Source organism: Apium graveolens, chromosome 7 (assembly GCF_009905375.1).
Source record: "Apium graveolens cultivar Ventura chromosome 7, ASM990537v1, whole genome shotgun sequence".
Classification (NCBI taxonomy): domain Eukaryota; kingdom Viridiplantae; phylum Streptophyta; class Magnoliopsida; order Apiales; family Apiaceae; genus Apium; species Apium graveolens.
In genome coordinates this window covers 158,619,556-158,647,080 of record NC_133653.1, presented here as the reverse complement: position 1 = coordinate 158,647,080, position 27,525 = coordinate 158,619,556, and the positions used below count along the sequence as shown (strand labels likewise).

The 27,525-nt window shown below is 37.1% G+C and overlaps 1 non-coding gene across 1 annotated transcript; it reads right to left on the bottom strand.

The window, feature by feature from the left end:
• Nucleotides 1-13,252: 13,252 nt before the first annotated feature.
• On the bottom strand, nucleotides 13,253-13,359 carry LOC141676062 (small nucleolar RNA R71). The gene has a single exon (XR_012556672.1). It is a non-coding gene; the product is annotated as a small nucleolar RNA R71 (small nucleolar RNA).
• Between the last annotated feature and the right edge of the window lie 14,166 nt (nucleotides 13,360-27,525).

The window sequence follows — 27,525 nt, the reverse complement described above, 5'->3', positions numbered from 1 at the left end:
CTTGGCTTGGTTGATTTGTTTTTGTGTTTGATTTAGTTAATTACCTTGTTGCCCTTGATTTTGTGTGGTTAAAAAGCCACCACATCTCCTTCCTTCCCATGTCATGCCCACGTCATGTTGTGATGTCATCCTTCCCTCTTTGTCCTCCTCTCATTGGTTGGGTGACATTACTCACTCTAATCCCTTTGATTAACTTCCTAATTGTTTGTCTAATGACCGCTGATCTGTTATACGGTTCGCTTAACTTTCGTTCTCGTTTATCGTTTGAAGGATCATACCCGGGATCTTATTACTTAGGTTCCCTTAACCTTTCTCAATACATTATATTCCTTTTTATGATCCTCTATTATAATCCTTTAATTTAAATCCTTTTTATCCTGTTACCTTATACTCAATTCTCTCCGTATCTAGTGTATTTCCGGGAAAATCAAAGTGTTCGGATTTGGATTCTGACGATCTTTACATACACTTATATCCCATATAAAGTACTAATAAAATCTCAGAATATCCATATCAGAACCCCTACATAGTGTGGCATGAAAAGTTTTCTCATTCAGCAAAAACACTATTCATAAGGGTTTCAAAATTTTCCCAAAAATTGGGGTTATTACAGTCTCCCCTCCTTAAAAGGATTCCGTCCCGGAATCAGATAGAAATGAATAGGGATACCTTCTTAGTATTGCACTTTCTAACTCTCAAGTCAATTTTCCCACATTGTGGTTCTACCATCAAACTCTTACTAGTTTGATAACCCTTCTCCTAAGCACTCGTTCCTTCTTAATCTATACCCTTCCTGGTTGCTCCATATAGGTTACGTCTGGTTGCATGTCTATGCGCTCATATGCCGCTATTTGTCTAGCATCCGAATTACACTTCCTTAACATTGATACGTGGAACATGTTACGACCTGCTACATGTTCGGGGTTAGGGCTAGCTCATATGCTATCCTCCCAATACGTCTTAATATATCCAAGGGTCCAACAATTCGTGGACTTAGCTTTCCTTTCTTTTCGAATCTCATCAACCCTTTTCCCAAGGGATACCTATAACATTACTAGGTCCCCTATTTCCCATTCCTTGTCCTTTCGTGTTAAATCAACATACTTCGTGTTCCCATCTTGGGCTACTACCAGCCATCCTCTGATTAGATTTATCATATCCTTGGTCCTTTGGACTACTGCGGGTCCGAGCATCTTGCGCTCTACATCTTCATCCTAACATAAGGGAGATCGACATTGTCTTCCCTCAAGGATCTCATAAGGCGACATCTCGATAATGACATATGATCTATTGTCGTAAGATAACTTAATCCGCGTTAAGTGATCATTCCAAATTCTTTCAAGTCTATTGCACAGACTCTCATTATAGCTTTTAGCATTAGAGCTTTTGCTTCTCAATACCCATTCTTTTCCAGTTCGTAATCGCTATTACCTTCCGTTCCTAATATTATACTGGTTATACCTTTGGCTCGTTAGCGTTCTATAACCTTTTAATAACCACGTCAACCTTAGTATCACTAACGCGTTAGAATCGGAATACCACCATACTTGGTACCACTTCCTTTCTAGCTGCCTCCATCTTCGAAAGCTTGATCCATCATATAGAAGTAAAAGAATTCATTGAGAGATCACTATGATCATGAACACTTGTTACATTGCATAGTTAGTACAGAAGGTGGCCAGCCTTTAGTACTTGACAAGCAATTAAACAATAGCTGGTATCCTACTCGGCTTCTATCACACAGATAGATAGTCATTCGGCAATACCTCCCCTTCTGGAAGGGTTGTTCTTCTCAGTTTATATGAAATGAAAAGAAGAGAAAAGAACGAATTGAAGAGAATTGTATATATAAAAAAAATATACTGCCACAAAATATCTGGCTTGGAACCTACCTCTGAACTATAGAGGTTTGTCATAGGAGAACAAAACATATATGTATTTATATCAACATCAAGTATTATAGCATCGTATTTCACATGCCTAAATATTTGCTATTCCGTCCATCATTCTATGGACCCATTCTCTTCCTTGAGCTTATACACAATTACCTTTGAAACTCCCTCGACATCGAAAATCGAATCTGGGATCTCATTCTATATATCACCGTTACTAGGATTCTATGCTCGCACCGCAACCTTCCTCATATAGTAATACGACTCTCTATTGCTAAGAAGGAGTAAATATTCAATAGGTAGATACTCTACTTACTTAGTCTATCAATAATAACTTATACACTACCACGACCCGATTAGTGGTACTCAATCTCAACACCCATTCCAATACAACTCTCACGGTTGTAATCAGCTCATTACTCACAGAATCATTGCTGCCTTACTATGGTCCACCACTGACCTACTGTAGTCATTCATTTTCCATGAAGTCTTAATATCTAACCATACGGAGTCCATACATGTCGTATCAAATCCTTCTAAGGAGGTAACATAATCACCATTCATGATTCATGGAGTACACTCCTGATTCTGACATACATACATGACATGAAGCAGATAAAATTGCAGAAGAGTTTCGCTCAAAGCAACGATAGCAGGTTAATACCATTCTTAATCATATGCCTTCAATAGAAGACTTAACTCAAGGTTTCGTCTAGTCCTTTTTGAAATATGGTCCTGGCTTATCTCAAGATAGGACCTTCTAAGATAGATAGCCCGTTCATGGCGATTACACGAATTACACCTTTACCAACTACTATCACGGTCGGGTATTGCACAGTCATCAGAAGGAATGTCAATCTTCCAAACCATAATACAACCTTCATAGCTTTAACCATCATCACTGTATTCCTTTGGCACAAGCGCCTATAATTATCCTCTTACCTTTAAAGTGTCGGCCACCTCTTTGGCCTTTCCTGATAGTAAAATTTCCTTACAGTCAATGTCATTTTAACCACCTCCAAATAAATTTTCTACCTTATTTCAATCACAGCTTATGTGAAAATGCTTTTCTTTAATATCTGATGAGTAAAAAAAAATTTCCATTTTTCCATAAGTTATCCCCTCAGTCTTTAGAGGTTAATCACTATCATGACTGACTCTCAATCATAATTAGAACATCTTTTATCTTAAGTCCTAATTGCCCTGAACAATTTCGACCATTACTGGTTCGATCCATACTTTCTCGTGGTTTAACACGTGCCCCACTTGGCAATATTATAATTACGTCATATTTCCTTTATCAACATTTCTATTCTTGAGAATTTTGAATATTACCTTTCTCCTTGTAAAACCTCTAAGGTTATCCCTCAATCGTTCTTTCTGTATTCCCTAGATACAGGGCATATCAAAATACCATTTACTATTACTAGAACCATTGTCTATATACTTCTGAAAAATTTCTCCACTGATCCTTAAAGGTTGTTATTACCTTAATCCTTTCCAATTCATACTGTCAAATTTCATACTATCCCTATTAAGGGTGAAATGCCAACCTTTATGCATTCCCCTAGGATTCATTTTAAGTTACCGATGTTCTATCCTTAATTCCACCTTTCAAAAGGTACATGCATCCATCCATGGATAAACCAAGTCATATATCCTTGATAGATTATCTTATTCATCATTCCCACCTCGATAGTCTATACCTAACTTCATAATAGCATCCTTATTCAAATTGAGGTCAATCCATATGGCCTCCAAAAGATAACAATGGTCATCCGCTTTTCTTTCCTGATTTGGTAATGATAACATGGATGTTCTGGAAGATATTGGTCATGTTCAACGTGAACTTCTTCTTAATAATTCCTTATTTACTTTTGTTGTTTATCTCAACAGTCACCTCAATGTTGGGATATCTTTCATACCTGGCGTCTCCCTTTCTGGGTATCGAGCCACCGGTCTTACACTTCACATTCTTGAAGGTCACTTCCTTCATCCAATTTTTCCTAATTTCTTACTTCCTTGTCTCCTCAGTCTATCCGCGTCTCATTATTTATCCTTCGAACTATTTCAAGGTTTCCTCGAATCCTCCCAACTTAAAGGGGGTACAATATATGTATCTCTTATGCCTTCAACCATCAATTTTAACTCATGGTGGATCATCATCATCCTGACGATTACATACTTTTCTATTTCTATTGCTATGAGTCTTTAGGGTTTCCTCATACCCAACTCCCTTATCATTCCTCAAACTCTGTTGCCTTTATATTCCTTTCCACTTCAGTTTCTTTTTATTTTCCTTTCTCTTATCATTATTTCACAAACCAATCACAATATAAGCATTGATTTCAAACATCCCGTCATTCTGGATTCGTGTCCTCAGAACGAATCTTGACAACTTTTACAACTCAGATTCATAATTTATCATACTCGTCTGCCTTTGTTCTGACTCTAAAGCTTTTACACTATCTCCATAACCTTGGGAATTACTTTCCCGAAAACAATTTACTGAACTTAAATCAGTTTATTCTAACCTCTGGCTCCGTGCCTTTCTTGGTCTTTCACCAGCAGGTGGCCTCTCTTTTAGGAGGGTAAGTGATAAAAACAGTCTTTTGTGATTCGTCCATCATTTAGAACCTCAAATGATTCCTATATTTCCTTTAGCCAGGCTCTTGCCTCGACTGGGTCAGCTTGTTCCTTGGAACTCTGAGAGCTTAGCGACTTAGAGGTCCTGAAAGAATTTCACACCACATTGTTTCCTCAAGGTGGTGGTTGGGAATAAAATATAATTTCTGTTTAGACAGGTTCATGAATTTCCGTATAGGAGTACCGTCTCGGGTCTCCTTATCTCGCTCGACTTCTGCTGTCTTAGTCTAAATATTTCTTCCTACTCCCCATAATTGGGGTCATCTTTTAATTTAAAATCTTCATTTTCCACTTTATTATATTCCGGATTCTTTATATCTTAATTGCGACCTCCCTGATTATCACATTCAAGGTTTGCCCCTAATCTTATTCCTTGTGGGGGCATATTACTTGGAAAATTTTGAGAATCTCCGGATATTTGTCTTACTTACTTTGCTTAAGTCTTCCCCTCGTTTAGTCCTTGCACGATTGCAAATTATGAATTCTCAAGTTCGATAAACTTCATGACACTCTCTTAAGTGTTAATAGAGCAATTAACAATGTGATTTTATCACAAACAAACTGATCTGAACTGAAATTAACGAATATATACATAACCATTTGTTCGAGGGTACAACAACTGAATATATTAAAGAGAATTACATCATTTGATCTGATCGTTTCTATCCCAAAAGTACTACCATAGATAATCATCTAGTCATTAAAACTAATCATTCATAACTTAGGCTAACCCTTCTAAAAGCGGTGCTACATGAAATTCTTGTCAGATTGTTCAGACTCTGCACACTATTATGGATCAAGAAATGCGGGCACGCACGACATCCCTAACCTGCTCCATTAAAGCGGTGATGAGGTCTAGGATAGTTGCAAGTAGAGCTGGATCAATCTGACCCTCAAGATGGCCTCTAGCTATAACACGGGTGGTAGCCTCAATCCTTTCCATGCTATGAGCTAATCCCTCCGGAAGTATCCCGCCCTCAATCCTTGGTGCAGTAAGTCGATCCAACAGATCACTCCTAACATTACGGGCCTCTGTCAGGCCACCCAGGGTCATCTGATAATCAGCGATAAGAGAAGCCTGAGTGGTAGCATCTAGCAGTCCATGGGGTGCAGGTGGTGCAGACCCAGGAGATCCAAATGGATAACCAAGCACGGTATCAGGTGACAATGGTGCTGGGGATAAAGGTGGCATTTCCTCAGTATGTGCTGGGCTCTGTACAGGGGAGGGAACAGGAATTGGTGGAACCTCATGGATGTCTACAGGAGCCTCTGGAAGAGGGTCTGATACTGGTATAATTGGGGTCGTGGAAGGCCCCACTCCTTCTGCCCTCATTAACCTTTGTGCCCTTGGTAACTCTTCATCCTCTAGGGCCACCCTCGCGGCCATTCTTGCTCTGGTAGTCGCCCTGACTACGGTCATCTGTTCCTCAGCGGTCCTCTCTTCATTCTCATCAGGATCCTCCATGAGATCCTCCTCAGCCACAATCCTTTCCGGAATAACATCCTCAACCGCAACATTCTCTATCTGAACCTCATCCGGTCCCTCATTAGGGTACTCCATCGGATTCACAATTTGATCTCCGACTTGTAATAAAACATCCTCATGCTGATGCTCCTAAACCTCAAGGTTTGGTGCCCCGCTGCCCTATACGAGAACGAACTATATTACTATCACGATACTTATAAGGGTTCCCGTAAGGGTTTTAACTGTCAGTGCTACGTTAGGTAGCCCGACTATGAACTTGGCAAGAGTTCTTATTATCTTAGTGAACTTATTATCTTAATGTCACATCATCTCTGAGGTTTATAACGCTTAGCTCTGATACCATTTCTGTAACACCCCCAAATCCGGGGTCGGGGATCCGGGTTGTCACGAGTTCCACTTCCCTTAACAACACCCAATCTTATTAAACAATCAACTACTCTTTACTGTGAACCCACAATATACACACACACACCACAAGTTATAGTCTCAGAGATGAATATCCAAAAATAATCACAAGTCGTTTTATTCCACAATTATATGTCAATACACCTTAAAAGGTTTTCTGGATAATTTACATTTCTTTGCCATTATTACAATTCATAATATACATAAGTCTGGTACATTATTAGTTGAAAACTTAGCCTATTGGTAATTTCTACCTCAGCTACAGCGGCCTCAACGCTTCCAGAAAGCTGCGGAACGTTTCCTATCCGCTTGCGAATTGGGAGCTTGGTTCTGTTCATCTTATCTATCTGATGTTGCGTGATGAAAGAAGAAAGCAAGGGTGAGCAGCAAGCCCACCAAAATAATATGTATAATGATTAACAATATATGAGCCTACTCATAATACTCATGAAAGTCTTGGTCAAAAGAAATGAACCAAGTTTGATATCTTAATGCGATGAAGTCGCAAAATATTCAGTATATATACATATATACTTTTCAAAATATTGGAAGTCCTCTTCCATGCATAATATACACAAAGTCCCAGTGTATAACTGTATATAAAAAAAAATATTGTTGCAAGGTGATCTCATATATCTAACCTTATCTCAACGTTTTTCTGAAAATCTTTGTCATTCATAAGACAATTATTAACTAGATATAAGCTTAAAAGATGAAGTTACCAAATACTTGACTACACTTATATCATTTATAAAGCTACTTGAACTACCACTGTTCAAAGTATAATGAGCTTTTACCAGTTCATCACATAGATGAGACTACAAGACAAGATTTGAATAGATTAAATCTTTAAAATATTATTAAAGGAAATGAAGTTATGATATACTTCATTAAGTTCTGATATATATATATATATATCCACATATACATCTTCTTTATACATTTCCTGAAAACCTCTGTCATGTAAAGTATGAACAGAATTGCAATATCCAATAAGTTTGGAAAGGAAAAGAATTTTGGCATAAACCAGATATCTTGCTGATCAGGCAAAGATAACCATAAGTAACCTTTTCTACTAGTAGATGGACGAATTCCCCACTGGTCATCACCCTGGTCTCAATAGGACCTTATGCTGGACTGCCACTCAGCCACTTATGCATTTGATGGACTCCCACTGAGCCACTTACACTATCATGGACGCCCACTGAGCCCATGTTGCTTATGCCGACTCAATAGATGGACTTACTTCCCGAACGTTGGGTAAGTAATCAATTCATTTACCAAAACTGCAACCTTGTTGCGAATATAAAATACACCACAGAGCCGGATCCCTCAGGTTTTGAGCGAGTATTTAAATCCCCTTAAAAAGGAAGATCTTAAATATAAAAATGAGTTTTGGGATCCGCTCTAACTTTTAAAAATCATTTTGAAAACTCGAAAACACTTTAAAGAGTGTTTGGAGTAAAGCTGATTTAATGAAGTAAATCAGTCCCCAGTATATTTAGAAAATGTCTGAATATTATTATTTAAATAATATTCCCATAAAGAATAATCTTTATAAAAATAATTGAAGTAGAAGTATTAAAACTTATACTTGAAACGAGTATTAAATAACCAAAGATATACTTATATGAAAGTATTATCTTTATTTGAATAATCAAAAATAAGTTTGATTATCGACACCTTATTCTTTATTACTATAAAGAATATTATTAAGTAATAAGCGGAGTCATAATACCTCGAATGAATACTATAAATAATATTCATAAAATAAAGGAGTCATACATCCTCAAATGAATATCCAAGTAATATTCAATAATAATATGAACTGAGTCATAAGCCCTCGAATAATATTCGAAATAATATTCAATAAATAATATAAAGAGTCATAAGCCCTCGAATGAATATTCAAATAATATTCAATAAATAAAATAAAGAAGTCATAAGCCCTCGAATGAATATTCGAATAAATATTCAATTAAGTAAAATAAAGGTATCGAATAAACCTTATTCGATCAATAGTTTTAAAACTATATCCATATGTATATATAAATATATATAATATACTCGGGAACATCGACTCCCGGTTTAGAAATATGTTCACCTTTTATCCCCTATACTAAGGGTATACGCAAATTACCGCTATTCTCTAGCATAGATATTATCAACTGAATCAACAGATATATATGGAAAGAATACGAAACAGGCATGCATATATATATACCATAGCAGCATGCTTCAATATATTGCAACATTTGCTAAATAACCAACATGCATCTATCGCAAGATAATGCAAATACATATATACATCACAACAACAGTTATAACTGGTAGAAAACTTGCCTGAGCGACTAGGGGTTACGAATGGCTCGGGATGAGTCTGGTAACCTATAAGCAACAAGTAAGTTGGAATTAAACCAAAGTCACTTGTAAATCTATACTCTAACCAACTCAGACTCTAACGCTCGTTTTGCGCTCGCTGGTTCTCTTAAGTCACTCGAGTACCCTCGGCTCCACCATTTTTAATAATTTAACCTTTACGAGTTTTAAGGCGATTCCTTCGCGAGTGTCTTACCAACTGCCTAACACACTTACCATAAATGTTTCATACATTAATTAACCCTTTTTGGTCTTTAACCTATGTTTCAAAGTAAGGCGAGGGGAAAAGTTTCGTTCGCGAAACGCCGTTACTTGAAACGGTCGTTTCTCCTACACCGTGCATCGGAATCGAACGAACTACATATCAAAACGAAGCTCGTAACATGAGCTATCTAAAAATGGAAATGGTAAAAATCTAGCAGGGGGTTCTCGGGTCCTAATGTTATGCACAAAAACAGTCTACAGAAAATCGGACGTTACGACGGCTATGTTTACGCGATTTCCCAATTTTAAACCATTCAAAACCAACCCAATTCAACCTCAAATCCAACATAAAACCAACATCCATCCTTATCACATCATAACAACCCCAACCAATTCAATTTTAACATTCATACTTATGCCTAAGCTTAACTTTAACCATACTTAAGTTCTTTTAATCAAAACAACAACATTTACCATTCCATTTCACTACCATTTCAAATCCCAAACTCTAAATCACAACATCAAGCTACAATACCCTACTAATCAAAATCATCTTATAATACATAGGAATCTAGGGTTTGGAGATGATATACCTTCCTTGAAGTGGTGGGAGTAGCTAGGAAGCCTTAAGAAGCTTTGAGAAGTCTTAGGAATGCTTGGATCTTCAAGGAAAACAAGAAAAATATCAAGTTAAAAACTTGAAAACACTATTCATTATCTTCTTCTTTGATTAAATGAAGAAGATTGAGAAGGAATTGATGGCTTAAACTCATGATATAGCCCTAACTAAGCATAAAGATGATTAGGGAATTATCTTACCAATTTAGGAGGCTTGGATCTTGAGTTTTGAATTCTTGCCCATTTGCAATAGTAAAAAGCCGAGAGCAAAGATGAACAATGCCTTGGTTGCTTTTTGATTTTGATGAAGAATGAATTTGCTTGGCTTGGTTGATTTGTTTTTGTGTTTGACTTAGTTAATTACCTTGTTGCCCTTGATTTTGTGTGGTTAAAAAGCCACCACTTCTCCTTCCTTCCCATGTCATGCCCACGTCATGTTGTGATGTCATCCTTCCCTCTTTGTCCTCCTCTCATTGGTTGGGTGACATCACTCACTCTAATCCCTTTGATTAACTTCCTAATTGTTTGCCTAATGACCGCTGATCTGGTATACGGTTCGCTTAACTTTCGTTCTCGTTTATCGTTTGAAGGATCATACCCGGGATCTTATTACTTAGTTTCCCTTAACCCTTCTCAATACATTATACTCCTTTTTATGATCCTCTATTATAATCCTTTAATTTAAATCCTTTTTATCCTGTTACCTTATACTCAATTCTCTCCGTATCTAGTGTATTTCCGGGAAAATCAAAGTGTTCGGATTTGGATTCTGACGATCTTTACATACACTTATATCCCATATAAAGTACTAATAAAATCTCAGAATATCCATATCAGAACCCCTACATAGTGTGGCATGAAAAGTTTTCTCATTCAGCAAAAACACTATTCATAAGGGTTTCAAAATTTTCCCAAAAATTGGGGTTATTACAGTAAGGCTAGGCGTCAAATGGCTAGTAGCCGGCTCATATTTTTATGAGTAGTTTAGGGTTGAATGAGATGGAGCGAAACGCACTCATTCAGAAATTATTGAAAAAAAGAAAGAAAAGAAAAGTATGTGTTTATGCATAATTGATCAAGAGTGAGCTCTTTAATACTCGAGTTATTAAATTCTAGGGGACTTTGTGCCTAGTGACCTAAGGCTTTTATAGTCTGGGATCCGCTAACCTAACGCTCGCTACATGGGTATTATTGCATAAGTCTTTTGGGACCTCATTCATTGCACGGTCAAATAAGCATCTTTGCTATATGTTCAATAATAGTGTGAATCCTTGTATAACTCTAGTAGAAAGGAGGTGTTGTGAGTCATAATGCGTTAATTGTCTATTATGTTTATAAACTTTTGATTGTTTCGATGATAGATAAGTTATAGTTATTGATCTAGTATCAAGAGATATCTGTTAAGCATTCCACACACGCATGTTTCTGGTTTGTGAGTTGGTTTGTGGGATTTATTCGAACTCTGTTTTAAGTTATTGCATTCTTAGAGGCATTGGCTTATTCATTTGGTTATGGTTATTCTGAGGGGATCGATTGCATTATCATTTAGTTGCATTCACATAGTTGCATTCATGCATTAGGTTTGTTTTGTAGTTTTGAGTCTGTTTATGCTTGAGGACAAGCATCGATTCAAGTTTGGGGGTGTGATAAGTGGATTTTATATCAACTTGGAACGTTTTATTACACGCTTAAATTGGTGTTTTGGACTCAAGTTGTTGGTATTTTGATGTGTTTTTGTGTTATTTCATTTCAGGTATCAGTTATATGAAGAAAAGAGCTTTTAAAGGAAATATGATAAAAAGTGATCAGAATTGGAAGCCAAGACCATTTTCAAGTTGTAGAGAATCTCAATAGCTTCGCATGGGCAGTTGAATCGCCTAATTCTGACGAGTAGAACTCAAGTTATGGCCAAAATAAGATTCATCAGAAATTTTTCCCGCCCAGGAGAGCTGAGCGGCCGCCCGGAGAGCTGAGTGGCCGCCCAAGGTGCGGCTAGTCGCTGATTTCGCTGAAAAAGCCTTTTTTGAGTGGAATTTAACGATTTTAAGGGTCCAGGTCCACTAGGGACGTATATATACTTAAAAAAAGGGTTTTCATCATCCGGGAAGATTGGGATACTAAGGAGAAGACCTAGAAGCACAGAACAACTCCGAAAAAGAAGATCTTGTTTTCAACTTGTGATTCTTTGAATTAGTTGTAACTTTGGATGCTCGTTTTTGTTCTTGTTGAACCTAGATCTCGTTTATTCGTACTTTGATTATTATTCAGTTTATTAAGACCTTGTTTATACCATACTTTCATTGGAACCCATGGTGACGATGAGTTCAATTATAGGCTAATCGTTATCATGGGATTCTAGCGGATTTACTTATGGATTTCAATAATTAATTTGTTTTGATATCTTGGTATGTGGTGATTGATTGATATCCTAGTATTGGTTGTGCTTATTCATCTTATGTGCATAGCTGACATATAAGATAGCGTGTTAATCTCTATTGAAGCGACAGTGAATATAGAGGTTTAGAACTTTCCATGCTAGCATTGGTTCATATATGTGTATGCATGATTCGTAGGTAACTCTAACTGTTTTACTTGCCCTATGTAATTAAGATAGATAACTTGTGCTTAAACCGTTATGTTGTCAAAGTCTATAGACATATAGGGTCTCAATATAATTGGTGCCTATTCAGCTTCTATCTCTTTTGTGGATGTCTGGTAGAATGGTACTCGTGCAACGAAAGTTGGCGTTTATCAGTTTCGTGTTATCTGATTAGTGTCATCACCATCACATGCTAAGGTTAAGAACAATAAGGCTATTGAATGAAGTAGTAATGAAGTTAGAATCCCATGTTTGTCATATATAGTAATTCAACCTCAATTCTCTTAGTTAATGCTATTTAGTATAATCTCTTAGTTTAATAAAAACCCAATTTATTATTTGTCTTAGCATTGAGCGATAATTATACATTGTTGCATAGGTGCATAAATTGAACTTAACCTAAACCAGTCTCTATGGGAACGAATCTGATTTATATCTTATACTACTTGCGAACGCGTATACTTGCGTGAATATTAGCGCGTGTTTTCACCCTAACTAGTTTTTGGCGCCGCTGCCGGGGAGTCGGTGTTAATTTTTAGTTTATGTGCTTGTCATTAGTGGTCATTAAACTTCACTGATTCGGATTCTTTTACTTTCACGGTTTATTTGTTTGTGTTTCAGGTACTCATTACAATGGGAGATCCCGCAGCACGAACGAAAGCCTTGATGGATTTTTCTCAACCCAAGATCAATGACATCCAATCTAGCATTGTTCGGCCAGCTATCACAGCTAATACCTTTGAGATCAAGCCTGGCATAATTCAATGGGTGTAGAATTCAATCCAGTTTGGGGGTTCTCCAACTGAAGATCCCAATATGCACATTAGGAACTTTATTGAGATCTGCGACACCTTCAAGTTCAACGGTGTTTCTGAAGAGGCAGTGAAGCTGAGACTGTTCCCATTCTCTATGAGGGAAAAGGCTAAGAGCTGGTTACACTCTCTACCAGCTGGTTCGATTACTACTTGGGAAGATCTTGCTCAGAAGTTTCTTACCAAATTCTTCCCTATGGCGAAGACAGTTGCAATCAGGAATGCTCTTACTCAATTTGTGCAACAATCAGGAGAATCTTTATATGAAGCTTGGGAGCGCTACAAGGAGATGCTTAGGAAGTGTCCTCATCATGGAATGCCTGATTGGATGATCATCAATTGTTTTTACAATGGGTTGAGAGCACAGTCCAGATCCATGCTCGATGCAGCAGCAGGTGGAACATTATGGGCAAAGAGCTATGAGGAAGCTTATGATCTAATTGAACTGATTGCTGCTAATGAATATCAGTATCCAGCCCAGAGATTGCCACAGAGCAAGGTAGCAAGAGTTCTTGAAGTGGATACAGTTACGGCTATCATTGCTCAACTAAAGGCGTTGTCTATGAAGATCGATTCTCTGGCTAAGTATGGTGTTAAGTAGATAATTAGTGTTTGTGAGCTGTGTGCAGGTCCGTATGTGACAGAGCAATGCGCTATATCTAGTGAATCAGCTCAGTTTGTGAGCAACTTTCAGAGATCGCAGCAACCAGTTCCAGACACTTATCATCCTGACAACTGGAATCATCCTAACTTCAGCTGGAGCAATAATCAGAATACGATGCAACAGCCGTTCCAGCAGTTTGGAAATAAGCTATTCAACCCTCCTGGTTTTCAGCAACAAATTGTACCAAAACAACAACTCCAAATTCAATAACAAAATCATGATGCAGGTCTATCTTCAAATGAAAAATCTGAATTGGAGGAGTTGAGGCTTATGTGCAAAAACCAGGCTCTTATATGCCAAATCCAGGCTATTTCTATCAAGACTCTAGAGAACCAAATACGGCAAATTGCTAATGTCTTATTGAATCGCCCACCAGGAATGTTTCCTAGTGATACAAAAACAAATCCAGGCAAGAGGGAAGTTGAAGAACAGGTGAACGCCATCACCTTGAGGTCTGGAAAGGTCGCAAGCCCCAACATTCAGCAAGACGAAGAGCCTGAAAAATCTCATGTTTCAGAAAATGCAGTTGTGGCTGAAGAAGAAGTGCAGAAGGAAGTAGTGGTGGAACCAAGGAAGACTACTGTGGAACACACTCCTCCTGAGGGTAATAAGGGGGAGAAACAGATCTATCCTCCACCTCATTTTCCTAAGAGGCTGCAGAAGAAAAACCTGGATAAGCAGTTTGAGAAATTTTTGGAGGTGTTTAAGAAACTTCATATCAACATACCTTTCACTGAAGCTCTTGAACATATGCCTAGCTATGTGAGGTTTATGAAAGGTATTCTCTCTCAAAAAGTGAAGCTCGATGACTTAGAGACCGTTGCTCTAACGGAGGAATGCAGTGTTGTGCTGCAACAGAAGTTACCTCCGAAGCTTAAAGATCCTGGAAGCTTCACTATTCCCTGCACCATCGGAAACTTATCATTCGACAAGTGTTTATGTGATTTAGGAGCTAGCATCAATCTGATGCCCTTATCTATCTTCAAGAAGCTTGGTCTGTCTGATCTGAAACCAACATACATGTCATTGCAACTAGCTGATCGTTCCATCGCTTATCCACGAGGTATAGTGGAGGATGTCTTGGTCAAGGTGGATAAACTTTTCTTCCCTGCTGACTTTGTAATTCTTGATTTCGAGGAAGATAAGAAGATTCCCATCATCTTGGGAAGACCATTCTTGGCTACAGGCCGAACTATGATCGATGTGCAAAAAGGAGAGCTTTCGATGAAGGTTCACGATCAAAAGGTCACTTTTAATGTGTTCAAGCAAATAAAGTTACCCACAGCTAAAGAGGAGTGTTTTAAAGTAGAGAAACTACAGGTTTTGAATACACCTCCGTGGAAGAGGAAGTTGGATATGCCATTCGATTCTCTTGGTTAGCAGAGCTGAAAATTTCTCAGGAGCGTTTTGAACCATTTATTCAAGAAGCTCCCACACTTGAGCTCAATGGACTGCCAGATCACTTGAGTTATTCATTCTTAGGTGCACCCCCTGATAAAGGGTTGGGATATATTTTTGATGATGTAGAGAGTGGCTGGACGGATCTTTCCGTGCCTACAAAGGGTTCTTCTCATGCGCCACAGATAGTTGATAGGTTTGGTCTTGGTGATGAATAATACAGGCGAGTGACTAGGCGTATGGAGGCCATGCACGACATTCACCATCGTTTTGCTGAAGATTTGACACACGCTTTCAGTACTATTGTCCGAGACACTGGTGGCGAGGTTGATTGGCCACCTGATCCTCCACCCGACGAGGGTGACTCTCCCGCTAACTAGGTATGCCTGAAATCCTTATTATTACCTTTAATGAGGACATTGAAAATTTTAAGTTTGGGGGTGATAATGTAAGGATTAGTAGTGTGTGTATGTCCATATAGATTCATATAGATTCATATTGCATGATTAGTTGTAGTTCATTCATATTTTTACATGATTGTTCATTTAGGACATATTTGTTTGTTTTTATGTGATTTTATATAGTTGCATTTACATGCATATTTAGCATGATCCCTTAAGATGAACTATGATATTTGATAAGTTGATGTTGATTTAAGTGTGGTGATGACGAATAGAGGGATGTTTAAGTCCTAATGAATTGATTTGCATGCCAGAAACAAATATTTTCACAAAGTCTTATAGGGTTGCTTTTGATCTAGATCATGATCATACTTGTTTGTTGTTGAGATTTAATCACTTGGTTATATTTAGAATTTGTGATATTCTCGTAATGACGTAAAAACACTGATTTTTGTATCTGGAGAAAAACTTGGATTTCATTGCTAGTTGTTGTAAGGCTAGGCGTCAAATGGCTAGTAGCCGGCTCATATTTTTATGAGTAGTCTAGGGTTGAATGAGATGGAGCGAAACGCACTCATTCAGAAATTATTGAAAAAAAAAAGAAAAAAAAGTATGTGTTTATGCATAATTGATCAAGAGTGAACTCTTTAATACCCGAGTTATTAAGTTCTAGGGGACTTTGTGCCTAGTGACCTAAGGCTTTTATAGTCTGGGATTCGCTAACCTAACGCTCGTTACATGGGTATTATTGCATAAGTCTTTTGGGACCTCATTCATTGCACGGTCAAATAAGCATATTTGCTAAGTGTTCAATAATAGTGTGAATCCTTGTATTACTCTAGTAGAAAGGAGGTGTTATGAGTCATAATGCGTTTATTGTCTATTCTGTTTATAGACTTTTGAATATTTCGATGATAGATAAGTTATAGTTATTGATCTAGTATCGAGAGATATCTGTTAAGCATTCCACACACGCACATTTCTGGTTTGTGAGATTTATTCGAACTCTGTTTCAAGTTATTGCATTCTTAGAGGCATTGGTTTATTCATTTGGTTATGGTTATTCTGAGGGGATCGATTGCATTATCATTTAGTTGCATTTACATAGTTGCATTCATGCATTAGGTTTGTTTTGTAGTTTTGAGTCTGTTTATGCTTGAGGACAAGCATCAATTCAAGTTTGGGGGTGTGATAAGTGGATTTTATATCCACTTGGAACGCTTTATTACAAGCTTAAATTGGTGTTTTGGACTATTTTGATGTGTTTTTGTGTTATTGCATTTCAGGTATCAGTTATATGAAGAAAAGAGCTTTTAAAGGAAATATGATAAAAATTGATCAGAATTGGAAGTCAAGGCCATTTTCAAGTTGTAGAGAATCCCAATAGCTTCGCGTGGGCAGTTGAATCGCCTAATTCTAACGAGTAGAACTCAAGTTATGGCCAAAATAAGATTCATCAGAAATTTTTCCCGCCCAGGAGAGCTGAGCGGCCGCCCAAGGTGCGGCTGGTCGCTGATTTCGCTGAAAAAACCTTTTTTTAGTGGAATTTGACGATTTTAAGGGTCCAGGTCCACTAGGGGTGTATATATACTTAAAAAGAAGGGTTTTCATTATCCGGGAAGATTGGGATACCAAGGAGAAGACCTAGAAGCACAGAACAACTTCGAAAAAGAAGATCTTGTTTTCAACTTGTGATTCTTTGAATTAGTTGTAACTTTGGATGCTCATTTTCATTCTTGTTGAACCTAGATCTCGTTTATTCGTACTTTGATTATTATTCAGTTTACTAAGACCTTGTTTATACCATGCTTTCATTGGAACCCATGGTGATGATGAGTTCAATTATAGGCTAATCGTTATCATGGGATTCTTGCGGATTTACTTATGGATTTCAATAATTAATTTATTTTGATATCTTGGTGTGTGGTGATTGATTAATATCCTAGTATTGGTTGTGCTTATTCATCTTATGTGCGTAGCTAACATATAAGACAGCGTGTTAATCTCTATTGAAGCGATAGTGAATATAGAGGTTTAGAACTTGCCATGCTAGCATAGGTTCATGTATGTGTATGCATGATTCATAGGTAACTATAACTGTTTTACTTGTCCTATGTAATCAAGATAGATAACTTGTGCTTAAACCATTATGTTGTCAAATTCTATAAATATATAGGGTCCCAATATAATTGGTGCCTATTCAGCTTCTATCTCTTTGGTGGATGTCTGGTAGAATGGTACTCGTGCAACGAAAGTTGGCATTTATCAGTTTCGTGTTATCTGATTAGTGTCATCACCATCACATGCTAAGGTTAAGAACAATAAGGCTATTCAATGAAGTAGTAATGAAGTTAGAATCCCATGTTTGTCATATATAGTAATTCAACCTCAATTCTCTTAGTTAATGCTATTTGGTATAATCTCTTAGCTTAATAAAAACCCAATTTGTTATTTGTCTTAGCATTGAGCGATAATCATACATTGTTGCATAGGTGCATAAATTGAACTTAACCTAAACCAGTCTCTGTGGGAACGAATCTGATTTATATCTTATATTACTTGTGAACGCGTATACTTGCGTGAATATTAGCGCATGTTTTCGCCCTAATAAGTTTTTGGCGCTGCTGCCGGGGAGTCGGTGTTAATTTTTAGTTTATGTGCTTGTCATCAGTGGTCGTTAAAGTTCACTGACTCGGATTCTTTTACTTTCACGGTTTATTTGTTTGTGTTTTAGGTACTCGTTACAATGGGAGATCCAGCAGCACGAACGAAAGCCTTGATGGATTTTTCTCAACCCAAGATCAATGACATTTAATCTAGCATTGTTCGGTCAGCTATCACAGCTAATACCTTTGAGATCAAGCCTGGCATAATTCAATGGGTGCAGAATTCAATCCAGTTTGGGGGTTCTCCAACTGAAGATCCTAATATGCACATTAGGGACTTTATTGAGATCTGTGACACCTTCAAGTTCAACGGTGTTTCTGAAGATGTTGTGAAGCTGAGACTGTTTAGCTTTGGTGAATCCTGGTAGGAGTATCTTTGAATGTTTTACATGAGCAATGTCAGAGGTTTCCTTTTCCTTGTCTTCTGATATCAAGCCAACTTGAGCTATGTCAGAGGTTGCTTGCTTCATTGTCATATCAGAACTTACTACATCTTGACTCTAAACAACATGAGCCATGTCAGAGGTTGTTTGAAAAATCTTCTTTTGCATCAGAGTAAGATTAACATCTTCTTCATCATCAGTTATTTCTTCATCCATGACTGGCATATAAACCTTTATAGGTTCATCAACCTTTTCTTTGCACTTGGACCTTGGATCAATTTCCATTTGTGATTTGGCTTTGGTTGCCTCAGAATTTGTTATTTCCTTTATCACAATACCCTTAGGCTTTGGAAATTTCTTTTCAACAACAGAAGCGTTAGATTTTGTCTTGACACCTTCTGCTTTGAGTCTAGCTTCTTCTTCCTTTAGACTCTCAAAGTCCATTCCTGGATTTTCTTTAAGAAATAACTCCTTTGAAATTTCTTCATCAAGTTCTAGATGTTCACCAAAACTTATCCTTTTACCAGTATCAGAACTTATTCTTCTCTCAGTATCAGAACTTGTTCCTTGACTTGTAATTCTAGCTTTACTTGATGAAAATCCTTTGCCTTGACCTTGACCTCTACCCTTGTTAGAGTTTCCCTGGTCATCATTTCCATCATCCTTTCCCTTCAGTGTCTGAATAGATTTGCATTTGGACTTAATCACTTTCTCCCCCTTTTTGGCATCAGCAGGTAAAAGAAGAGAGACAAGCAATTCCACAGAGGATTGGATCTTATTGAGTTGATTTTGGTGAGAAGCTTGATTCTTCAGAATTTCATCAATTTGAGTTTGTTGCTACTCCTGAGTTTTCTCAATGTAGGCAATTCTGTCAAAGGCTGGCTTGAAAAATCTGTTCTTTTCAAGTTTCACATTCATATCTTGCTGGATCAAAGTTTCTTGAATTTTATTCACCTTGGCATGAGTTGTCGAGTGTTGACCTTGAAGGTGCCTAGTACTCAATGCAGTAACTCTCAGTTGTGCCTTGAAATCATCATTTAACAAAATTTCATCAGCTTTTGCCGGATACTCAGCAAGAATCTTTTCAGAAGGAACAAAACTAACTGTGTTCCATTCCTTAGTCCACTCCTTTCATCTAGGAGTTTCACTCCAAGGTACTGGTGCTTCCCCTGTAACAAACTTCTTGACTAAATCAGCTTTATTAACTGTTTGTTGAGGTGCATGTCCTGATGGACCAGTTGTATCAGCATCTAAATTAGCAGCAACTTCACCAGTAGTTTCTTCATTGGTAGCATTAGAACTTGTAGATCCTTCAGTATCAGCATCCTCTGATAAAATAGTAGTATGTGAGGCTATAGAGGTTTCAACATCATCCTCTAAATTCTGATCTGTAGCCAGGTTCTGATCAACATCCAAAATTGATGTTGTTGGTGGAGTGAGTTGAATTGGTGGAGCTTCCAAGTACAAAACCTCAGGCACAATCAAGTTATGAATATCAATTTCAGCACTTCTACCTGGTTCTTCAGAATGTATTGGATCAACTATAGGTGATATAGGAGGTGTAGGAATTCTGTCTTGAGCAGTTTCTTGTTATGCAGAAGGAAGTGATTCAATAACAATTGGTTCTGTTGAGATCAGAGATTCTGATCCCCTTCATTAGCTGCTTCCACTACATCCTCTGAATCTGACTCAACTATGTCCCTGTGAGCTCTCTGTTTCTTTAACTTCTTCAAAGATGGAGACACTGTAGGAGCTTTATCATCAGAATTTAACTTTCTAAGCCTTTTGAGGGGCCTAGAACTCCCAGTTACAGTATCTTTCTGAGAAGTAACCTTCTCAGCTTCTACAACAACAGGTTCTGATATGGGAACCTGTTCCTTAGTTGTTTCCTCTTGTGGAACTGAGTTCCAAAGCTCGTCAGGAATGGCGGTGACATGCCACTCCTGTTGCCATTCATCACAACTCAGCTCGATGTTAAAGGTTTTATAGTTCAGGAACATGTTAAAACGGACCATTTTTGTTGATATGAATAAAAAGAGAGTGAGTTTGTGAGAAAATGAAAGATGTTTTGGCTGGAATGAATGGTTGGTTTAAATAGCCAATAGAATACCAAGGGACGCGAGGACTAGTTAAAAATTACAAGTAAAAATAATAACCCCTCGACTCCCTAGACTGATGTGTAATAAGAACAGTCAGTAAAAGATCTAAAGCTAGAGTTAATGGGCACGAGATATAATAATAATTACTGTGCGCATGCAGTTTTTCAAGACATACACGCTAACCACTAACCCATAATGATTATGACTGTTTTATCTCACATTAACCAATATTCTGTAAAAATATTATCGTTCAGGTAATGACCAAAAATAAACCAAGTAAATAAATATTGCCACGTCAGCATCAAAACTTGATTATTATCAGGATTTAATAGTCATCAGAATATGGCTCCTTTACTCGAAAAGTGAATGTGTATTCCTGTAATTCTTCACATAAATACTGATATGGTTTCATCAGAACTTAATCATCAGAACTTTAATCAGAACTTGTCCTCAGAATTTATGCAATCTGACACATAAACTGTTCATCTAAAATAACATTTATCACCATAGTAATTTTCGTCATTTATATGGAGTGTAAGTGTGTGCATTAAGCTAAATATCAGACAAAGAGTAAAGTCTGATTCACTTCAGTACATCTTAGAAATAAGGCATAACTAAGAACTTTGCTCAAAAACTGTCATTATTCTGAAGTCTACTTTAGAATGAGTTCATGCATGAGTCCACCTCAACTGTTTTGTGCTCATTTTATGCATCTTTTGAAATTCTATTTTACAGTGGCTTCTCAGTGTAAGTGAGTCACGATTGCTTATCAGAATTTATGCTGTTATCAGAGTATTTCTCCAGTAATCATAGAGTGTGAAAAGTCACCAAGAAAATTTTATTTTGCTTTTCTAATGCATATTACTTAATACCAGCAATGCACTTGGGTCTTCCCTTCCACATTTTTACTCTAGATCTCAAAGGAGTACCTAATTTTTATTTCTTTTCTTTTTCTTTTGATAAGTGAGGCTTATCAGCACTTAGTACATCCACCAGATTTACTAACATCAAAACTTAACAGATAAGAAGCATTATTCTAGTTTTTGACTTAGTAATAAGATACACAAAGTAAACTTAACTAAGCTCAATATCAGAATTTGCTTGTGTTAAAATATTTCCACATAAACAATTACTTCAAACATGGGATCTTTAGTATATTAAAGACTACTAGGTCAGCATCTAGTACAGTTATCATCATTGGATTGAATAGTCACAGAAACATTCATATCACTATCAGAGTTTAGAAATTCACATCAGACAACAATCAATACTTAAGCAATTTTCAATTTAAGCACATAATACACAAAGATAGTAATATATGTAAATACTGATCATAAAGTCTGATGTATCAGAACATAAACTAAGCAGATTTAGAGAAAGAACCTGAAACCATTCCAAGTTCATTTACCAATCTTGTAAAAGTAGCTTCACACAGTGGTTTTGTGAAGATATCTGCTAGTTGTTGATCTGTTGGAACAAAATGCAATTCCACTGTACCTTTATCCACATGTTCCCGTATGAAGTGGTACAGAATGCTGATGTGCTTTGTCATTGAGTGTTGAACTGGATTACCTGTCATAGCAATAGCACTTTGATTATCACAGTAAATAGGGATTTTAGAAAATTATAACCCATAATCCAGTAACTGATTCTTCATCTAAAGAATCTGTGCATAATAGCTTCTTGCAGCAATGTATTCTTCTTTTGCAGTTGATGTGGAAATTGACTTCTATTTTTTGCTAAACCAAGAAACCAATCTGCCTCCAAGAAATTGGCAGCTTCCATTTGTGCTTTTCCTGTCAATTTTGCATCCTGCAAAATCTGCATCTGAGTAACCTATTAGCTTAAAGTCTGATTCTCTAGGATACCATAATCCCAGATCAGCTGTACCCTTAAGGTACTTGAAAATTCTTTTCACAGCTGTTAAGTGAGATTCTCTTGGATCTGCTTGAAATCTTGCACAAAGACAGGTAGCATACATGATATCAGGTCTACTTGCAGTTAGATAGAGTAGTGAACCAATCATACCTCTGTAATCAGTAATATCTACTGATGTACCAGTATCCTTGGTGCAAATGTTTCATCATAATCAATTTCCTCATGTTGAGAGTATCCTTTTGTAACCAGCCTTGCTTTGTTCCTTGTAATTATTCCATCACTGTCATTTTTGTTTCTGAACACCCACTTTGTACCAACAACAGACCTGTTCTTTGATCTTGGCACTAGGGTCAGACTTTATTTCTTTCAAATTCATTTAACTCTTCTTGCATTGCTTGCACCCAATCAGCATCTTGAACAACTTCTTCCACTTTCTTTGGTTCAGTCTGAGAAACAAAAGAATGATAGAGACATTCATTTGATGTAGTTGTTCTAGTTTTGACACCTGCATCAGAATTTCCAATAATTAAGTCAGGTGTATGTGCTTTAGTCCACTTTCTTGCAGATGGAAGGTTATCTCTAGAACTGGATTCTCCCCCATGATCCATGCTGTCTCTATCAACATTTTATGATGATCCCCCTGAAATTATGCTCTCTGAGTTGGATCCTTCAGAATTTGAGTTTCCAGAATTATCAGATAATGAGTTTCCAGAATTATCAGAACTTGGCCCATCAGAACTTGAAAAGCCTGTTGTAGGTTTCGATGCTTCTTGAGATGTGGTTGGATCTTCAGTATGCTCCCCCTGCACAGGTGCATTTTCCTTAGGTGTAGTCACCACAGTTTCAATAACATCAGAGTTTAATCCATCAAAGTTTGCAGTATCAGGATTTAGACTGTAAGGATTTACAGAATCAGAATTTAAAACTTCATTTTCGAATCTCAGCTGATCATGATCATTGAAATCTTCAAGTCCAGTAATCTTCTTATCATCAAAAGAGACATTGATAGATTCCATGACAACCCTTATTCTTAAATTATAGACTCTGAAAGCTTTTGTGGAAAGTGGATATCCAACAAAAATTCCTTCATCAGCTTTTAGATCAAATTTGGATAGCTGTTCGGGATGAGTCTTAAGAACAAAACACTTACATCCAAATACATGAAAATACTTCAGATTTGGCTTCTTTTTCTTCACCATCTCATATGGTATTTTTCCATGCTTGTTAATAAGTGTTACATTCTGAGTAAAACAAGCAGTCTGCACAGCTTCATCCCAAAAGTAGGTTGGCAACTTTGCTTCATCAAGCATAGTTCGTGCAGCTTCAATAAGAGTTCTATTCTTTCTTTCAACAACTCCATTTTGCTGTGGAGTTCCAGGAGCAGAAAATTCCTGCTTTATTCCACGGTCTTTGCAGAACTCTTCCATGATCAAATTCTTCAACTCAGTGCCATTATCACTTCTTATGATCTTCACAGAATCTTTGATCAATTTATCCAGTTGCTTGACATGATCAATCAAGATAGATGCAGTTTCACTTTTTGTGTGCAGGAAATACACCCATGTGTATCTGGTGAACTCATCCACTATCACCATAGCATATTTCTTCTTTGCAATAGACATGACATTAACTGGACCAAATAGATCAACATGTAGTAGGTGATAAGGCTGAAGAATTGATGATTCAGTCTTGCTCTTGAATGAAGATTTTCTTTGTTTTGCCTTCTTACATGAATCACAAAGGCCATCAGGAGCAAATACTGATTTTGGCAGTCCTCTCACAAGATCTTTCTTGACTAGTTCATTTATATTGTTAAAATTTAAATGAGAGAGTTTCTTGTGCCAATCCCAGCTTTCTTCAATTGATGCTCTACTTAACAGACAGATTGCAGAACCATCAGTACTTGTTGAAAGCTTGGCTTCATAAATGTTACCATGCCTGTATCCTTTCAGAACAACTTTGCCTGTAGATTTGCTTACAACTTCATAGTGTTCTTCAAAGAAATCCACATGATAACCTCTATCACAGATTTGACTCACACTTAGCAGATTGTGTTTAGTCTTGAGACCAGAGCTACTTTTTCAATGATGATATTCCCAAGATTGATATTGCCATATCCCAGAGTTTTTCCAATGTTGCCATCTCAATAAGAAACATCTGGGCCAGCTTTCTCCACAAAGTCTGATAGCAGGGCTTTATTTCCAGTCATATGTCCTGAACATCCACTATCCAGAACTAGGATGTTTTTCCTGTTGCCCTGCAATCACAATGACCACTAATGATTAGTTTTAAGGACCCAGACTTGCTTGGATCCTTTGGCCTTTTTAAGTTTGTTAACATTTGCAACGGATTTAACATCAGAGTTTATGTTAACAGTTTTCTTATCAGAATTTGCAATATCAGACTTTGCATCAGAACTTACACTAGAAGGAATAATGCTAACTTTCTTTACATAAGGTTTTATTTGATAATAATCTTAGTACAAACTATGATATTCCTTACAAGTATAAATGGAATGCCATAAACTACCACAATGAAAACATGGATTTTGTGGCTTATATATAACAGACTGACTCTAAACTCCTGATTTTGAAGGTAAGGAGTTTATGTTCTTATTTTTCCTGCAAAAAGAAGCCAGATGATTAGAGTTTCCACAGTTATGACATGTTTTTCTAGGAGCATTTGGAACAGGCTTATAATTGTTACTTTTATTCACACCTTCCTTTCCATTCCTATTTTTCCTAGGTGGCTTTACCTTGTTTAAATTCTTAACATCTTTCAGCTTATGCTTAAGCTGCTTCTTTGTCATTAAGCCTATGTTAACTTCAGTTGGCTTATCCTGTTTAGGTTTGTCAGAAGTTACTTTCTCCTTAACTTCTGATTTCTCAATATCAAACTTTACAGTTACAAACTTAACAGGATTTACCTTTGGTTTTTGTTTAACAACTATAGGCTCAGTTTCTACAGTTTCCTTACTGTTCTTATCATCTCCATAACCTAAGCCCTCTTTCCAGTTTCCACTACTAAGAATATCCTGAGTTGTTCTACCAGAGTTAGTCCAAGTCCTGATAATCTCTCTTTCCTTTTCTAACTAAAATGTTAGAGATTCATTCATTTTTAGCACTTCATCATCCCTAACATAAAAGGCATCATCTCTATCTTTCTGAGTTTAATGGAACATGACCAACTCTTTTTCTAAATAATCATTCCTCTTTTTATAAGCAAGATTTTCAGAAGTTAATCTTTCACATGTTAAAGTTTGATCTTTATAACTAATGAACATGGTTTTAAGATATCTTCTCAACTCAGTAATATCATCAGTATGAAAGGCATAAGTAGTTTGAGGTACCTTTAAGTCAGCAGTATCAGAACTGCTATCAGTATTTGCCATCAAGGCATAGTTTTCCTCATCCTCAGAATCTGAAGCATCTGACCAGGTTTTCTTCTTTGTGACAAGAGCCTTGCCTTTGTCACTCTTCCCTTTTCTGCAATCAGGAGATATGTGTCCTTTTTCACCACAATTGTAGCATTTAACATTTGAGTAAACTCCTCTTTCAGACTTTCCTCCTTTGCCTTCAGATTTTCTGAAACCTTTCTAATCAGAACTTGCACCTTTCCTGGAAAACTTCTTTCCTCTTCTGAATTTCCTGTATGCAATCTTTGTGATTCCTTTCACCATAAGAGCACACAGCTTCATCATCTCCTCATCAGGGTCCATCTCAGGTATACTTTCAGTTTCTTAGTCATCATCACTATCAGAACTTGATGACTCAGTATCAGACTTTGTGATGAGAGCCTTTCCCTTGCCTTTCTTTGAGGCAGCAATTTTGGGACTTTCCTCCTCAGCCACAAAAGCAACTGTCCTTGACTTTCTTTCATTCCTCTTGCTTCTTTGTTCCATCTCAAGTTCATGAGTCTTGAGCATCCCATAAATTTCATCAAGATTTGTTTCATCAAGATTATAGTTGTCTCTTATTATTGTGGCCTTCGAATCCTATCTTTCAGGAAGAGCTAACAGGAATTTAAGATTTGAATCTTCAATATCATACTCTTTGTCAACCAGTGACAAATCATTCAAGAGTTTGACAAATCTGTCATATAAATCAGTTAATGACTCATCAGGCTTTGAGTCAAAGTGCTCATACTCTTGAGTGAGTATAGTCTTCCTGTTCTTCTTGATTGAATCAGTTCCCTGACACCTTGTCTCCAAAGCATCCCATATCTCTTTTGCAGTCTTGCATTGAATTACCCTGTTTGACATGACATTATCAATGGCACTATGCAGCAAGTGTCTTACCTTTGCATCCTTTGCAATTGATGAGATATCTTTAGCAATGTAATCACTTTTCTCCTTTGGTACAGACTTTGCTGGCTGACCTGCAACTTCCACAGAGAGTTTGGTTGGCATATGTGGTCCTTCATTAATCCTGTCGAGATATTCTGGATCTGTAGCTTTCAGAAACATAGCCATCTTCACTTTCCATATGGAATACTCAGAAGGTTTCAACATGGGAACTCTTATAGTCTCATATCGACTATGGGTTATGGTTTTTGGAGGTTCTTCCGTTTTGGTGGGCTTGGTTGGAGTTTCTTCTTCAGACAAGATTGTTTTTGGATCTTAAACTGTTTGTGTGTTAACAGATTGCTCTGTTACCACTTGTTAGGTCACACACACTGTAGAAGGGGGTTGAATACAGTATTTACTACAATCAAATTGAATATAAGAACTCAAGTAACAGAAAACAGATTTTATTCAACACAATAAACTCTGTTACAATATGGAACTGTCCTCTCTCAGTGATGAACAAATTATCACGAGAGCTGTTAGGGTTACAATGAATAATAACTTCGATAATGATAACACTTAAAGTGTAAACCCTATGCCTGTGTTTATATACTACACAGTTACAAGATAAATTCAAATTGATATGGAATATAATTCTGCTTCCTAAAATATATCAAGTAGTTATCTTTTCTTCCAAGTATTCTATTCTT